The sequence below is a fragment of the Salvelinus sp. IW2-2015 genome, linkage group LG31 (assembly GCF_002910315.2).
Source record: "Salvelinus sp. IW2-2015 linkage group LG31, ASM291031v2, whole genome shotgun sequence".
NCBI lineage: Eukaryota > Metazoa > Chordata > Actinopteri > Salmoniformes > Salmonidae > Salvelinus > Salvelinus sp. IW2-2015.
Genome location: NC_036870.1, coordinates 19,637,903 through 19,655,700, shown reverse-complemented (window position 1 = coordinate 19,655,700; position 17,798 = coordinate 19,637,903). Strand labels below are relative to the sequence as shown.

The 17,798-nt window shown below is 45.8% G+C and overlaps 1 pseudogene; it reads right to left on the bottom strand.

The window, feature by feature from the left end:
- Positions 1-17,798, bottom strand: part of LOC111955525 (triple functional domain protein-like) — a 101,654-nt pseudogene that overhangs the window by 10,371 nt on the left and 73,485 nt on the right.

Sequence of the window (17,798 nt, the reverse complement as noted above, 5' to 3'; positions counted from 1 at the left end):
AGTCTGCTGTTCCCACATGCTTCAAGAGGGCCACCATTGTTCCTGTTCCCAAGAAAGCTAAGGTAACTGAGCTAAACGACTACCGCCCCGTAGCACTCACTTCTGTCATCATGAAGTGCTTTAAAGGACTAGTCAAGGACCATATCACCTCCACCCTACCTGACACCCTAGACCCACTCCAATTTGCTTACCGCCCCAATAGGTCCACAGATGACGCAATCGCAACCACACTGCCCTAACCCATCTGGACAAGAGGAATACCTATGTGAGAATGCTGTTCATCGACTACAGCTCAGCATTTAACACCATAGTACCCTCCAAACTCGTCATCAAGCTCGAGACCCTGGGTCTCGACCCCGCCCTGTGCAACTGGGTMCTGGACTTCCTGACGGGCCGCCCCCAGGTGGTGAGGGTAGGTAACAACATCTCCACCCCGCTGATCCTCAACACTGGGGCCCCACAAGGGTGCATTCAGAGCCCTCTCCTGTACTCCCTGTTCACCCACGACTGMGTGGCCATGCACGCCTCCAACTCAATCATCAAGTTTGCAGACGACACTACAGTGGTAGACTTGATTACTAACAACTACGAGACGGCCTACAGGGAGGAGGTGAGGGCCCTCGGAGTGTGGTGTCAGGAAAATAACCTCACACTCATCATCAACAAAACAAAGGAGATGATCGTGGACTTTAGGAAACAGCAGAGGGAGCACCCCCCTATCCACATCGACGGGACAGTAGTGGAGAGGGTAGTAAGTTTTAAGTTCCTCGGCGTACACATCACGGACAAACTGAATTGGTCCACCCACTCAGACAGCGTGGTGAAGAAGGCGCAGCAGCGCCTCTTCAACCTCTGGAGGCTGAAGAAATTTGGCTTGTCACCTAAAACCCTCACAAACTTCTACAGATGCACAATCGAGAGCATCCTGTCGGGCTGTATCACTGCCTGGTACAGCAACTGCTCCACCCACAACCGTAAGGCTCTCCAGAGGGTAGTGAGGTCTGCACAACGCATCACCGTGGGGAAAACTACCTGCCCTCCAGGACACCTACACCACCCGATGTCACAGGAAGGCCATAAAGATCATCAAGGACAACAACCACCCGAGCCACTGCCTGTTCACCCCGCTTTCATCCAGAAGGCGAGGTCAGTACAGGTGCATCAAAGCAGGGACCGAGAGACTGAAAAACAGCTTCTATCTCAAGGCCATCAGACTGTTAAACAGCCACCACTAACATTGAGTGGCTGCTGCCAACATACTGACTCAACTCCAGCAACTTTAATAATGGAAAAATGTATGTAAAAAATTTATCACTAGCCACTTTAAACAATGCCACTTAATATAATATTTACATACCCTACATTACTCATCTCATATGTATATACTGTACTCTATACCATCTACTGCATCTTGCCTATGCCGTTCTGTACCATCACTCATTCATATATCCCTTTACACTTGTGTGTATAAGGTAGTTGTTGTGAAATTGTTAGGTTAGATTACTCGTTGGTTATTACTGCATTGTCGGAACTAGAAGCACAAGCATTTTGCTACACTCGCATTAACATCTGCTAACCATGTGTATGTGACAAATTTGATTTGATTTTGATTTGCCACTCTCTCTGTGTGTACCTGTAAGCGATGCTGTGGTGTCCATTGTTGTTCAGGGTGGTCTGGTCAGGTCCCCTCCAAGTGACAGTAGCTTTGGGTCGGCCACACACCTTACACCTCAGAGTCACACTCTCCCCGTTGTCACACGTCACCTCACTCAGGGGGACCAGGAACTCTGGTTGAACTAAGGGTCAAAGGTAAAATGACATCATCACTGAGCAGCTGGGAGTGCCAGGGGTTGTGTCAAAGTGAGAGCATATCATTTATTGACATTCTTTTGTTTGTTTTAAATGTGTTTTTCTGTTCATTCTTTGGTTATTATTTAATATTGTACAATTAACTTCATTGTTCCTACGTGGAAAATGGTCATGTATGCAAACAATATATGTAGATCTGTATATCAATTCTGTTATATTGAGGGATCTTTATTGAGACTACACAATGGGAGACTTACCATCATAGATATAGTTGGGATTTAGAAGCTGAAAAAAACAGACAGCAAGCCAAACATCAGACATCATAGAAGTATGTTTTGTGTAGTTTTGATATTCTTAGTTGGTTACTAGTAACACATCAACAATAGCACAGCCTAGCTCTCTGATGTGGAGAAAATTCATTCTAGCCTATTGCTTATACCAATCCAAGCCTCTCCGACCTACATAAGTATGCCTGCCTAGGCATCACGGGTAGGGCTAGTGGTCGTTAAGGACTGGACAAAAATGATTGATGATGATTTACCTTTACAGAAACCTTATTGGTTAGCCCATCTCTGGACTTCCTGTAACCGTTTTCCAGCTTGCTCTCTTTCTTTCCCTCCTCTTTCTTCTCAGACTTCTTGCGGATGCGCAGGGTGGTGTGCCAGGATGAGGACTTCCTGTTTACCCAAATAAGTACAAAGTTGAAAGGTATATGATATACTACTAATCAATAACATATATCTCATTATACCACACAATTCCTAGTTTTAGGCTAACAATATTTTGTGTGGTGTCACACTAAAATCCTTCCCACAGTCTCTTACTTGATGGTTCCGTCTGGGCAGTCGGGGATGATGGTGGAGGTGTGTCCCAGAACGTAGCCGGGGATCCAGCCCTCGGCGGCGGGGCCCTGTTCTGTAGCGGCCCGGAACACTAGGAACATGTTCTGTTGGTTAGAGGCCAGGATCTGAACCACCTCTCCCTGGGACACACTGATCTCATCCTCCTTCAGGGCCACGTAGTCCTGGGTCACCAACATGGTCGACATACTACTGCTGCTGCTGCTTTCACTCTGTGGAGATGGGGGGAGGGAGAGAGGGGGGAGTGGTGTAAGCATGTTGAATAACTTGCAAGAAACTCACTTCCTTACACACACACACTCACCCCCCCCCTCCCCCCTCCCCCCACACACACACACACACGTAGATCAATCCCCTAAGATGCCATGCATCTCATCAGTAACAGGCCAAACACACTGATTCTATCATGGCGCACCAACCTACACACACGCACACACCTCACACTCACAACGCTGTTTAGGTAGAGAGGGAAGAGGACGGACAAAAAGCAGCATAGAGAAGAGGAAAGAGATACTATTTGAGTAGAGCTTTAGATACTCCTCCATGTGAGTGCTGTGGTTAGCCATCCTTTCACCAGTTTAACACACTGTTTCCAGTTAACAAAATAACTTATACACCTCCGTGAGAGAGAAAGAAAGAAGAAAAAGAGATTGGCACCACTCCTCCTTCGGAGAACGAGTGAATACGATGGAGTGAAGAAGTACACACTCAGGTGGAGGTGTTAAAAAGGAGGGATGAGTTTCAGTTTCAGTCACCTCGTCAGAAGCGTTGTTAGAGTTAAATAGAAATGCGAGTCGTTGTTAAAGACTGAAGTGTTATAAAAGCCTTGTTAAAAAAAGAGGAGAAAAAGTCTTCAGTAGAGTTTAGTAGAGTTGTATTAGAGCTTACAAAGCGGTGAAGCGTTGTTAGAGACATAGTGACAAGAGACACGTAGTAGTAACAGTAGAGGACTACTAAGTAGTACAGCAGTAGTGGATTACTACTTGGAGTGCAGGTTAGAGAGGTGCGTTGTAGAGTAGTTTAGTACAGTTGTCAATTCGTTAGATGCGCAGTAGTAGTAGAAGAGTACTACTAGTAGTAGTAGAACATGTAGTAGCAGTTTAGTAGAGCCATCTCCAGTGGGATGCAGCAGGACACAGGCAGACAGGACAGGTCTCCCGTAAGTGCTGGATTAGTCAACCAGGAGCAGGAGTAGCACTAGGACGCACTGAAGCCAGGGCAGCGGGTACATCTCTTACCCCGTTGCTCTGGGTGGACTGCTCGCTGGTGGATGAGCACGTACTCATGCGGTCCGCCTCCTTGCTGTGGGTGGAGTGTCTGTGGGAGCCTGTCGCGGACTGAGAGGAGGTCTGGGACGTGTTTTGGTTCTGCCTCCCCATGATCTCTCCTGTCTCCCCTGGGAAGGTGAAGGAGCCGGGCCGACTGGCTGGAGAACCAGGCATGGAGCTCCAGAAGGAGCCAGAGCCAGACTTCAGGCCAGGGCTAGGAGGGGGAGGCGGGAGGGCGTCTTTCCCAAAGGCGGGAGTTGCCAGGGGGGAGGCCATGGGGGAAACGGTGCCTGGGCGAGGCTTGGTGGGGGTGGAAAGAAGCACGGGCCCAGAGAGGGGGGCCACACTGGCCCGGGGAATAGGGGGGGTGGGAGGGGGCTGGTCGGTTGAGGCCGAGAACGTGCGCTTGCCCTGGGGACTGCCCCCCTGGACCCTCACCCCACGCTGGGCCTCCCTGGTGTCCCTCACCCCCCCCGCTGGAGCCTGCGACCCCGGGTTCACTGAGACGGAGTGAGGGAGCGAGGAATGAGGGGGGAGACGAGGGGAGGAACCTGAATTACAAGTGAGCAAAACTGAGTGAAGGGAGGGAAACATCTTAACCAGGGAAATGTCAACACAAACACACCCTCTGTAATTCTAGGAAAGGCTATGCCTACCTGACATTTTGTTGGGGCTGTCTGTGTCTGCGGCCCCAGGGTGGTGTGGGTGTCGTAGGGGCTGGGGCAGGCGGGAGGGCTGAGGGATCCTGGAGGGCCTCCTGGAGGAGCCAGCTCCGCCCTGGGGACCACCTCCAACGAGGGGACTACCTACACATAGGGGCCCACCTACACCGAGGGGACCAGTGAGAGGCACACCCTGTAGACCTCCAACAGGGGCCACACTGGGCATGGCGCTCCCCACTGACGGAGCACCGCTGCTGGGTAGACATGGTCCGTCGCTAGCCCCTACATGGATCCTCTGGTACTCTATAGGGGAGGTCAGAGCTGGAGAGAGAGAGTGAGAAAGAGAGGGACAGAGATTGAACAAAATATTAACCTTTGCAGTATTTATTTTGGCTACATCACAAACCACAACATTCCAAAATTGACTATTTTGGAATGAGTTACGCAAAGGGTTTATGTGCGTGCGTGTACCGTTGAGGAAGTTGCGTTGGCTCTCCAGTATCTGGCTGATTTGAAGGGTCCAGACCTGACGCACTCCCAGGTGGGAGGAGTGGAGGACGAAGGATTCTACGCTGCTATTGGTCACCCGAGAGGTCAACACAAACTTACAGGGGTCACCGTCCACACTGTCCTCCAATCCCAGACAACCGATCTGGAGAGAGAGAGGAATGGAGACAGAAAGAAAGAGTTTCAACACACCTTCATCAAGACATTGAGGGATGGATACAGCACTCAAGGCTTACATTGTCTTTCGATGCAGAAAAACACAGAAAAAAAATATGAAGGGAAAGAAAAGGAGAGAAACTGTGTTGCTGCTTGGAATTAAATACACATTTCCATAGGATCTATCGATGATACCTTGATGCTGTTCTTGTATAGGAAGCCAGGCATGGAGAAGCCTCTCTTCTTGTCCAGTGGCTCGCTGAAGATGACAATCTGTTCAAAGAGGAAGACCCTTCTCTCCCTCATCCTCCCTCCTCCTCCCTCGGGGTCTGATACCATGAAGGTGTCCTGGAGCAGCAGACGACCCTGGGCCACAATCTTACCCTGGAGGGCGGAGGAAGGCGAAAAAAGAAAGAAAGAAGGAAACAAAAGTGAGTAGCAAAATTTAGAAAGAGGTGAAGAACGAAAACGATAAGGGAGACAGAGGAGAGCAGGGAGGAAGGAGAGAAAATAAGACCATGTGAAATTGGTGGGTTGATTGATGTATTCTTAAGTCTTTAAATGTTTGATATCCTGTTTTGTTGGGTAACTATTTAATGTCAGGGTTATCTTACGTCAAATCCTTGGAGTCGCCCCACGTTCATCATATCGTTGCATCTCTTTGGTACGATGCACATGATCTCAACTCCTTTCTGTAGGCCACACACACACACCACACACACCAGCACCACACACACACACACACACACACACACACACACACACACACACGCACACACACACACACACACACACAACACACACCACACACACCACACACACACCACACACACACACACACAGAATGGGTTAAAAAACACATTGTTAAGGAATAATAATAGTATAAAAATGTATAAACACAAATGAAAGCTACAGGAAAGACAGTGTCCTCTCTTCCTCACCTCCAACTCTACTGAATCCAACCCTGCCTTTTTAGAAAATTTGAGGAGTCCTACGAACAAACGAGACAAAATGTATTTATGATTACAAAAAGTGAAGATAATGATTACCCAATGATAAGATAACATGTTAGAGTAAGGTAACAAACTGATTCGACTGGGCCCCTGGTACGGCTAAGAATGGGTGTGATTTTGCATCCCCTGCTGGACAACTAAGAACATGATAATATACAGCACTTAGTTCCCTAACATTTACATTACATTATAGTCATTTAGCAGACTTACAATCATCACAAGACGATGATGAAACACACACACAGACCACCCCACTCTACCTACCTTGAGCAGTAGTTGGTACTTCATGATTCTCTGGACGGTTTGATGAGGAGGTCAGTGATCTGGAGACGGTGACTAGACGTTGTTTCAGGTCCTCGAAGTAGGTGTCGATGTACTCTGACACGATGTGTTCCGACTTGGGCTTGTTCTGACAGTACACTATGTACATGTGGAGCCTCCGCTCCTGAAGACAGAACACACACACACACGGTTAGGGTACTGTAGATATATACACACACATCACTCACTCACTCACACAGCTACAGTCAATCACTCACATGTTGACGAACAGCGTTCCAAGTCGGTCAGGGTCTTCCAGACACTTCTCTAACTCTCCATGAAGAACTACAGAGAGAAAGAGAGAGGGTTAGCAAGGCATATCCATAATAGTTGTTGTGTGTGTGTGGTGTGTGTGTGTGTGTGTGTGTGTGTGTGTGTGTGTGTGTGGTTGTTGTGTGTGTATGTGTGTGTGTGTTGTCATACTCTCTGTGCAGTGTAGATCTGGTGATGTTTCCAAAGACTATCTTGTCTTTTCCCTTCATATCGTCTGTACCCCTTCCTCCTTCCACCGACGTCATATAGCTCTGAAACACACACACGTGAACATCAATTAACTCTAGAGGAAGAGGAAGTGAGGTCAGAGGGAGGGAGGAAGTGATGCGTTTTGACTTACCCCCACCACCACGCCCAGGTCTCTGACGTAGTCCCTCTCTGTCTCCACCAGCTCCAACAACACATAACTACACACACACACACACACACACACACACACACACACACACACACCCACACCCACACCCACACCCACACCCACAGAGACAGAGACAGAGACAGAGACAAAGAGAGACTGTAACATGTCTTAAACAAGAGTGTCATAAGAATACAATGAGTTACAGTGTCCATATTAGGATAGCTTCAGTCAAATGCTGCTGAGACTAAGTTTGTCCTAATATGGACACTGTACATTGAGCGAGAGAGAGTGAGTGAGTGAAAGTGCTAGTGGTCCATGGTGGAAACAAGTGGAATCGCTTTAACACGTTATAACCAATAAATCTATCAATCCAGTACATACTGTCGTCGCTTGAGGAAGCCAGTCTTGCGCTCTTCCATCTCATCGATGGGAGAGGAGGATGAGAGGAGGGAGTTGTCAGAGGGGTTGAAGGAGGGAGAGCTGCTATCCCCCTGTTCTACTGAGAGAGAGCTGGGCCTGTCCTCTAGAGCCTGGAGAGAGATTGAGAGAAAGAGGAAGAGAGAGAGAAAGAAAGAGGTAGATTGTAAACCAGACAATGCCTCCCTGTATGTGTGTATATGTGTGTGTATGTATATATATATATGTGTGTGTATGTATGTGTGTGTGTGTGTGCGTGTGTATATATATTTACATTTACATTTTAGTCATTTAGCAGACGCTCTTATCCAGAGCGACTTACAGTAGAGTGCATACATTTTATTACATTTTTTACATACTGAGACAAGGATATCCCTACCGGCCAAACCCTCCCTACCGGCCAAACCCTCCCTAACCCGGACGACGCTATGTCAATTGTGCGTCACCCCACGGATCTCCCGGTTGCGGCCGGCTGCGACAGAGCCTGGGCGCGAACCCAGCCCAGCCTGGGCGTGAACCCAGAGACTCTGGTGGCGCAGCTAGCACTGCGATGCAGTGCCCTAGACCACTGCGCCACCCGGGAGATATATATATATATGTGTGTGTATGTGTGTGTATATATGTGTGTGTGTGTATATATATATATGTGTGTGTGTGGGTATATATACAGTGGGGCAAAAAAGTATTTAGTCAACCACCAATTGTGCAAGTTCTCCCACTTAAAAAGACGAGAGAGGCCTGTAATTTTCATCATAGGTACACTTCAACTATGACAGACAAAATGAGAAAAAAAAATCCAGAAAATCACATTGTAGGATTTTTAATGAATTCATTTGCAAATTATGGTGGAAAATAAGTATTTGGTCACCTACAAACAAGCAAGATTTCTGGCTCTCACAGACCTGTAACTTTAAGAGGCCTCTTTAAGAGGCTCCTCTGTCCTCCACTCGTTACCTGTATTAATGGCACCTGTTTGAACTTGTTATCAGTATAAAAGACACCTGTCCACAACCTCAAACAGTCACACTCCAAGCTAACAGCTTGGTTTGAAGAAATCAACTGTGGGAGCAATTATTAGGAAATGGAAGACATACAACACCCACTGATAATCTCCTCGATCTGGGCTCCACGCAAGATCTCACCCCGTGGGGTCAAAATGATCACAAAGAACGGTGAGCAAAAATCCCAAACCACACGGGGGGACCTAGTGAATGACCTGCAGAGAGCTGGGACCAAAGTAACAAAGCCTACCATCAGTAACACACTACGCCGCAGGACTCAAATCCTGCAGTGCCAGACGTGTCCCCTGCTTAAGCCAGTACATGTCCAGGCCCGTCTGAAGTTTGCTAGAGAGCATTTGGATGATCCAGAAGAAGATTGGGAGAATGTCATATGGTCAGATGAAACCAAAATATAACTTTTTGGTAAAACTCAACTCGTCATGTTTGGAGTACAAAGAATGCTTAGTTGCATCCAAAGAACACCATACCTACTGTGAAGCATGGGGGTGGAAACATCATGCTTTGGGGCTGTTTTTCTGCAAAGGGACCAGGACGACTGATCCGTGTAAAGGAAAGAATGAATGGGGCCATGTATCGTGAGATTTGAGTGAAAACCTCCTTCTTTCAGCATGACAATGATCCCAAACACACTGCCCGGGCAACGAAGGAGTGGCTTCGTAAGAAGCATTTCAAGGTCCTGGAGTGGCCTAGCCAGTCTCCAGATCTCAACCCCATAGAAAATCTTTGGAGGGAGTTCAAAGTCTGTGTTGCCCAGCAACTGGGTTCAGGTCTGGAGTTCAGGTCTGGAGACTGGCTAGGCCACTCCAGGACCTTGAGATGCTCTTACGGAGCCACTCCTTAGTTGCCATGGCTGTGTGCTTCGTGTCGTTGTCATGCTGGAAGACCCAGCCACGACCCATCTTCAATGCTCTTACTGAGGGAAGGAGGTTGTTGGCCAAGATCTCGCGATACATGGCCCCATCCATCTCCCTCAATACGGTGCAGTCGTCCGTCCCTTTGCAGAAAAGCATCCCCAAAGAATGATGTTTCCACCTCCATGCTTCACGGTTGGGATGGTGTTCTTGGGGTTGTACTCATACTTCTCTCTTCCCAAACACGGCGAGTGGAGTTAGACCAAAAAGCTCTATTTTTGTCTCATCAGACCACATGACCTTCTCCCATTCCTCCTCTGGATCATCCAGATGGTCATTGGCAAACTTCAGACAGGCCTGGACATGCACTGGCTTAAGCAGGGGGACCTTGCGTGCGCTGCAGGATTTTAATCCATGACGGCGTAGTGTGTTACTAATGGTTTTCTTTGAGACTGTGGTCCCAGCTCTCTTCAGGTCATTGACCAGGTCCTGCCGTGTAGTTCTGGGCTGATCCCCTCACCTTCCTCATGATCATTGATGCCCCACGAGGTGAAATCTTGCATGGAGCCCCAGACCGAGGGTGATTGACCGTCATCTTGAACTTCTTCCATTTTCTATAAATTGCGCCAACAGTTGTTTCCTTCTCACCAAGCTGCTTGCCTATTGTCCTGTAGCCCATCCCAGCCTTGTGCAGGTCTACAATTTTATCCCTGATGCCTTACACCAGCTCTCTGGTCTGGCCATTGTGGAGAGGTTGGAATCGTGGATTGTGTGTGGACAGGTGTCTTTTAACAGGTAACGAGTTCAAACAGGTGCAGTTAATACAGGTTAATGAGTGGAGAACAGGAGGGCTTCTTAAAGAAAAACTAACAGGTCTGTGAGAGACGGAATTCTTACTGGTTGGTAGGTGATCAAATACTTATGTCATGCAATAAAATGCTAATTAATTATTTAAAAATCATACAATGTGATTTTCTGGATTTTTGTTTTAGATTCCGTCTCTCACAGTTTGAAGTGTACCTATGATAAAAATTACAGACCTCTACATGCTTTGTAAGTAGGAAAACCTGCAAAATCGGCAGTGTATCAAATACTTGTTCTCCCCACTGTATATATATATATGTGTGTGTATGTATGTGTGTGTGTGTATATATATATATATATATATATATGTGTGTGTATATATATATATGTGTGTGTATGTATGTGTGTATATATATATGTGTGTGTATGTATGTGTGTGTATATATGTGTGTGTATATATATATATGTGTGTGTATGTATGCTGTTGCAGTGACCATATTTCCACGACACCAGCAGTCATGAGTCATGACCTCAGTAAAATTCCACGTGACCGTTGAGTCACGGTAATGTCCTCTTATGCACCCCTAATGATCATCAGGTCGCTAATGGCCTGGTACTCAGGGCTCTATTGTCCCTCTAACATCGATGCAGTCAAACATCACATCAAACACTTATCATCAAAACAGTATCATGCTTTTAAATCTCACCTCACCGTGATTGATCAATTTGAAGAAGGAAGTTCAACAATAGGTTGAAACTGAGTGGAAAACATTGTCGTTGTGGCTCTTTCAAAGTCTGACACAATTAAATGGACAGCGCTTTCTTAGTTGATGATTCATTCACAACATTCATATGCATAGCCCTGAAAAAACCTGAAGAAAAATAATGATTGTGCCGTTATACAATACTTAGCCTACTGCATATTACTCACAGCAGAAAAACATAAAATTAAAAAAACTGATTTAAGATGTTTTTGGTACATAATTGGTCTAGCCTATACTCCCAAATTAAACATATTCTAGTAAATCTCCTTTGAGTGTGGACTGTATTGTTATGCATAGTGGATGGACTGGTTACCTTATGCTATGCTCCAAAATGTCTACCCATGAGTCTGGGAGAGAACCTATAAGCCTAGGTGATGCTGTTGGTTCACTGATTGAACCAGCTCCCTAGTTAGCCTACAATTATAGTGAATTTGAATTAGATTTTAAACAGCCTAATAATAGGGCTGTCATAATTAATGTGCTGGCCCATTACCTTTAGCTACAGAATATCTCAGAACCATGCGTTTCCATCTCCTCCCCTCTCTCCTTCATTCCTTTCTCACGCTTGCAGAAAGAGGGGCTGTCAACAGTTTAATTAAATATATTTTGTTGTGAAAACATGTTACTATCGATGTTTACGAACAGATTTCACTTGGTTTCCCAAATGAAGCACTTGGTAGCTGCAGGAACAGGGTTGGAGAGCCCATGGCATACAGAGTTTGGGCGGAATATCGCGCAGTGAATAGGTTGCATGCTGCTCAAACAGTGGTTGATGTGTGGAGTGAAATAACCAGAGTAGCCTACCTAGCATGAATGAGAAAAACAAACTGTATTTTTTCCCCTGCCCTTGTTCCTGCCCATTTGATAATAGGCCACTCTAAATCTAAACAATTTTTTACATATTAGTAAAGACAAGAGTAAATTGAGAAGGAACTTTCTCAAATCATCAATAGGCTATAGTTTTGATTTCTAAGACATTCTAAGGTTTGTATCATCCACAACTAAAGTTGCCAAATAACTCTAAATAGGACCCGTTTCAAACGATCACTGTTATGCTCAACATAGCCACTTCATACGCGTGAACTCACTCTGGAATGGGAAAAATATCCTTTCTATTTTATTCAGCTTAGTTTGATTATATTCTTCTTACTATAAAATCATATAATATATAATAATGGCACAGGACTTATACACATGTCTTGTCTGCTAAATGAACAAACCTCCCCATCCAACCTGACAGAGCTTGAGAGGATCTGCAGAGAGGAATGGGAGAAACTCCCCAAATACAGGTGTGCCAAGTTTGTAATGTCATACCCAAGAAGACTCGTGGCTGTAATCGCTGCCAAAGATGCTTGAGTAAAGGGTCTGAATACTTATTTATTTTTAATACATTTGCAACTGTTTTAAAAAAACTGTTTTTGCTTTGTCATTATGGGGTATTATGTGTAGATTGATGAGAAAAAACAACAATTTAACACATGAAAGTATTCAGGGGTCTGAATACTTTCCGAATGCACTGTAATGTTAATTAACTGACAATTACCGTGAGAACGGCAGTCTTTTGCATGACAATAACCGGCTGACAAAATGTTATGACCACCACAGCCTTACCATCTTGCTCTTTACCAGTTCCTCGATGGCGCTCACCAGCTCTGCTGCACTGGGCGTCTCAGAACTGCACGGACGGACAGACAGACGGGAGGAGCTCTGGACAGGGATGTAGGGAGAAAGGTGTTAGCATATTCCCCTCAGCGTATTCTTACTACATGATTTGGCTAAAGGCTTCATTTAATACCATTCCTGTTCAGTTATCCATCAAATAACCAATCAATAAAAGTTCACTTGTGGAACACAGGGAAAATTAAAACATTTCATCTGGATGGACCCAAAACTACTGAAAAGACCATTTAAGAAAACATAGTTTTTTTCTGGATAGATCCCCAAATATTCCTGAGGCATACAGTACATTTAATGACGGGTACAAATGTAGCCTGTATGTTGGTGATGTCTAAGTCGGATGTTGGTTTGTTTACGATGACGTCATCTCTCTTAGTCTACCTTTACAATGCTACTGTTGCGGTTGTATTTTGATCCTCTGCTCTCAATGAATGATTCAATGTTGGCCAGAACAAGAAAGAGGTTCTAATATGAAGTTGAAGGGTAAAGTGAATCTATGATCACTAAAAGAAAGTACTTAACGTGACATAGGAATGAGGTCAAATCTATGACATTGAAAAACAAGAGCCGGAAAGAGGTTTCACAGGTGTGTAAGTGAGAAAGGAAATAATAAAAGCTTCACAAAAAGAAAGAGTAAAAAAGAAAGTGTAGGAGACTGTAAATGAGAGAGGTTAATGTTAGGAGATGTAAAAAAGAGATAAAGTGTATGAGATATGAACTCTCAATAATAATAAGGGAATTGGAAAACGTGTATAAATGATAATGAACTGGAACTGGCCATTGAAAAAGAAAAAAGAGATGTTAAGCGTAAGATATGAGCTCTAAAGAATCAGAGAATAAAAAATAAAGATGTGAGATGAGTTAAATATGAACTGTACACTGCAAAAGGACATTGAAAAAGAAAGGAGGTACAGTAAAGTGTATGGGAGAGTCTCACCCTTGCTGTGCTGTCTCCAGACTGTGCTGTGCCCCACTAAGGGTCTGTGTGTGGTGGGGTGTTGGGGTGTACCCTCTGGCCACGCCAGGGCTTACAGTAGGTGCCAATTAATCACACGGTGCAATGGGGTTAACGCACACAGGGGGTGAAGACGGGTGAGGAGGGGTGAGGAGGAGGGAGTAAGGGGGATCTGAGTCATCGGTTTGTCTGTACGAGTGTCCCGAACGCAAGACGTTGCCCTTAGGTACAGATCTAGGATCAGTTTGCACCAATTTTATCCGGAATAGTGTGAAAGAACGCAAAACTGACCTTGCATCAGCCTCTAGAGACTTCTACCTACTCTGTTCTGCATGTGCCTCAGAGTTATTCTGAGGGTGCAATCACGCAACAAACGGAGGAGTTACCAGGCAACGAGGCAGATCAATAATACAAAAAATATGTAAAGTGCATAATAAAACTTAATGTCGTTTTTTGAAGGAACCAGTCTGATTATGATAAAATGTAAAATAATCCAAACTAAAAATAAAGATGGAGGGGGAGTAATTCTATAGTTGAATTAAGCCCTGCAGATACTGAGAGCAGAGAGGGAGCAGATTTGGGCGTAGAAGAGAGGCTGAGAGAGCAAGCGAGAGTAAGGTAGGCAGAATAAAATAGCTGGAGAGAGACGTTTGGAAGAGTGTCCTTTTCCTCAGAGAGAAACCTAGAAAGACCTAGAAGACAGGAACGGCGTAAGAATTCTACATCTGTTGTCCTTCAACTAACTTTCATAAGAAGAACCGAAAGAAAAACAGCAACTACGTCTATAGTACAGTTACCGATAGGGGGAAAAGAGAGAGAGCGAAGGAGAGTGTGAGAGAGAGGAGAGAGAACTGAAGTATCGAGGGAAGAGAAAAAGAGGGAGAGAGATGGAAGGATTGTTTCAGGAGATGGAGAGGTATGGAAACTGAGACAAAGCAAAGACAGGACATAAATCAAGATAATGCTATAGCATGGTAAACAGTAAACAGACAGCAAACCAACGATACAGTCGGAAACAAAAACAAAAAGAGAAACACAAATTAGTGTCAGAGAAAAACGCTGCTGCGCCAAGAAAAGGTGAATCCAGGACGGCTACAGTAACTGATGCATTTCCTTGCATTTCTATTTGAATAGCAGCCTCAATGTTTCATAATCAATTTTCATCTAGGCCTGTATTCACAAAGAGTCTCAGAGTAGGATCAGTTCTGCCTTTCATCGTAATGAATAAGAGAAGGGACCCAATCCTAGATCAGCCCTCTTACTATGAGACGTTTTGTGAATTATGGGCCCTGCTAAGAAGGACGTGATAAGAAAACAAACTCAAATTGATGTAATGTTTGTCTGTAGAATATAATAACAAAATAATCAAACTCATGACTAAATCATAGGAGAGAGAAACCGTAACAGAAAGGATGAGTTCGCTGGGTGGGAGATCTTAGATTTACATTTTAGTCATTTAGTAGACACTCTTATCCAGAGAGACTTACAGAAGCAATTAGGGTTAAGTGCCTTGCTCAAGGGCACATTTTGTACTATTTTTAATAACAAGAACAAAAAACATTTAATTAATAAAATACTATTATCAGTCTTCTTTCTCAAATGAAGGGTAGTTGAAATGGGGGTAGTTTAGGGTTGTTACTGGTTATAAACCGATCTGTCATTTTTGATGCGTCTACCAGTTGACCTCGGCTCTCTTTTCTTTACCCCCCTCCCCACCCCTCCACCTTACCCTCCTGAGAGTCAGGCTGACTGTACCCCTATTCTCTACCTCCCCTCTCCCCTAACCCCCTCTCCCCTAACCCTTACCTTGTCGTCCTGTGCGTCAGGCTGCAGTAGGCTATGTTGCTGGATGGCCATGGGGGGTGGTAGGGGTACAGAGTCGGCCCCCTCCTCACCCTCCTCCTCTCCACAGCTCTGCATCCCAGAGGACGAGGACTTGGACAGGGTCCCACTAGAGAGGCCCTCGTTACGCACTCTCTGTAGAGGAGAGAGAGAGAAGAGAGGGAGAGGGAAAGAGGTTAGATAGAGATAGAGACAGACAGAGGAGAGAGTAGAGAGAGGAGAGGGTAGAGAGAAAGAGAAGACACAGACACACAGAAGACTTTGAGGTCTCCCCCTTACCTCCTCCACAGTCTCGTCCTGGGGTGTAGCAGCGCTGTCGTCAGAGTCTTTCTGGGTGCTGCCCGTCATCTCGCCACTCTTCCTCACCTTCTTGTGTTTGTGCGCCAGCTTCTTCACGTGCCCGTCTGCCTTGCCACTGCTCAGACGACGCACTGGGCTGGTAAGCCACTTACGCAGGGTGTTACCTGGGACAAGGCGGTGGAGAATGTTAACACTGATATCTAGGCACGCACAAACACACACCTTCTCCTTTTCCACCACTGTGAATTTAGAACTGTTTGTTCAATCCCTTTGCAAAAAATTGGCGAGGTACGCGTGTTTACCTGGTCGTTTAGGTCCGGGCGAGGTGTGTGAGCCCATACCGTGATGCCCGGGCTGCAGGGTGGCAGAGGAGCCTGGCATGATGGAGTCATTACTACACACTGACAGAGTGTCTGGATAGGAGGAGAGAGAGCGAAAGAGAGGTTATCAAAGTCTTGGAACACACCCATAACACATCAAATAATAACCATTATTATAACCTGGGGTGTTCCAGCCCTGAATGCTGATTGGCTGACAGCCGTGGTATATCAGACCGTATACCACAGGTATGACAACATGTTTTTTGACTGTTCTAATTACGTTGATAACCAGTTTATAATAGCAGTAAGGCACCTCGGGTTTGTGATATATGGCCAATATACCATGGTCAAGGGCTGTGTCCAGGCACTCGTGCCTTATTACTTAAATATAGTACTTTTCTGAAACTCAAAAGACGCTATCCACTACTACAGATCTCCTCACCCACCTTTATGGTTGAATATCCCCTCCATCTCCATGGAGGAGCGTGAGTGGGCGATGCAGAGCATGGTGCAGGGTACCAGTCCCTCGTGGGCAGGGGAGCGGTCCGTGGTCCGCACCAGACACCAGTCAGGCTTGTCATGGCACCTCTCCAGAACCTCTACAGTCTGGCCCCTCCGGACGGTCAGCTCGTTGCTGTTACCAGCCATGAAGTCATGGATCACCACGGTCAGCTCACAGCCACCGGACAGCTGGAGGAGAGGAGAGAGAGATGGTCAGGGGGAATGTAGAATCCTAGGAGGAGGTGAATAGATCATGATTACATCCTTCCCATAGGAGGGTAAAGCATGATAAAACGTCATTTTAGAAATACTGTGTGCTGTTCTCACCCGTCTAAGTTCTGTGCGGCCAGAGAGATGACCAGAGTGTGTGTGTGTGTGCTCACCTTGTCACTGTCCAGTGTGTTCTGTGAGGTGCGTGAGGCAATAGAGATGGTGTCTGGTTGGCTGCTGCCATCACCCTGGCTGTCCAAGTCCTCTCCATCCCTATCAAACCCCAAACACAGACAGAGGTCAGTGTGTGTGTGTGTTTGTGTGTGTGCGTGTATACACACGCATATAAGTGTATGTGTGTCTCTGTGTGTGCAGGTGTGTATAGTATACTAATGCAGTTGTGTACCTGTACCTGCGGTGTCCCTTGTGATGCTTGGCAGTGGCAGACTTAGGGATGTGTATGGGTTCCTTCAGAGCTCCTCTCAGGTGGATGGTTCGATCCTGAATCACCTCCCTGATGTGTTTGATCCAGTCCTGCTTGTTCTCAATGCTCGATGCCTGCCATTGGCCAGGGAGAAGGGTTCAAAGGTTAATTCACCAAATCACCACGGTCTCTGAAGTCATATTTTATTCTAAACAGTTCCATAGACCCCCCTGGAGAAGAAACCGTTATATTCCAATACCCACATTAGCATACCATTTAGAATGCATGCGCATCACATGGCTTCATTCTAAGTAGTAAGCTAGTGTGGACATTGAAACACAGAAAAAGGAGAGTAGGAGAGGAGACAGAGAGAAGGCCACAGTAGAGTATTGAGATGCAGCCGAGGGCTGTGTTAGGTGTTAGGCTAGTTAGTACAGTATTACTCACCATTGATCCATGTTTGCATCCCTGACTTGGCTTTGGT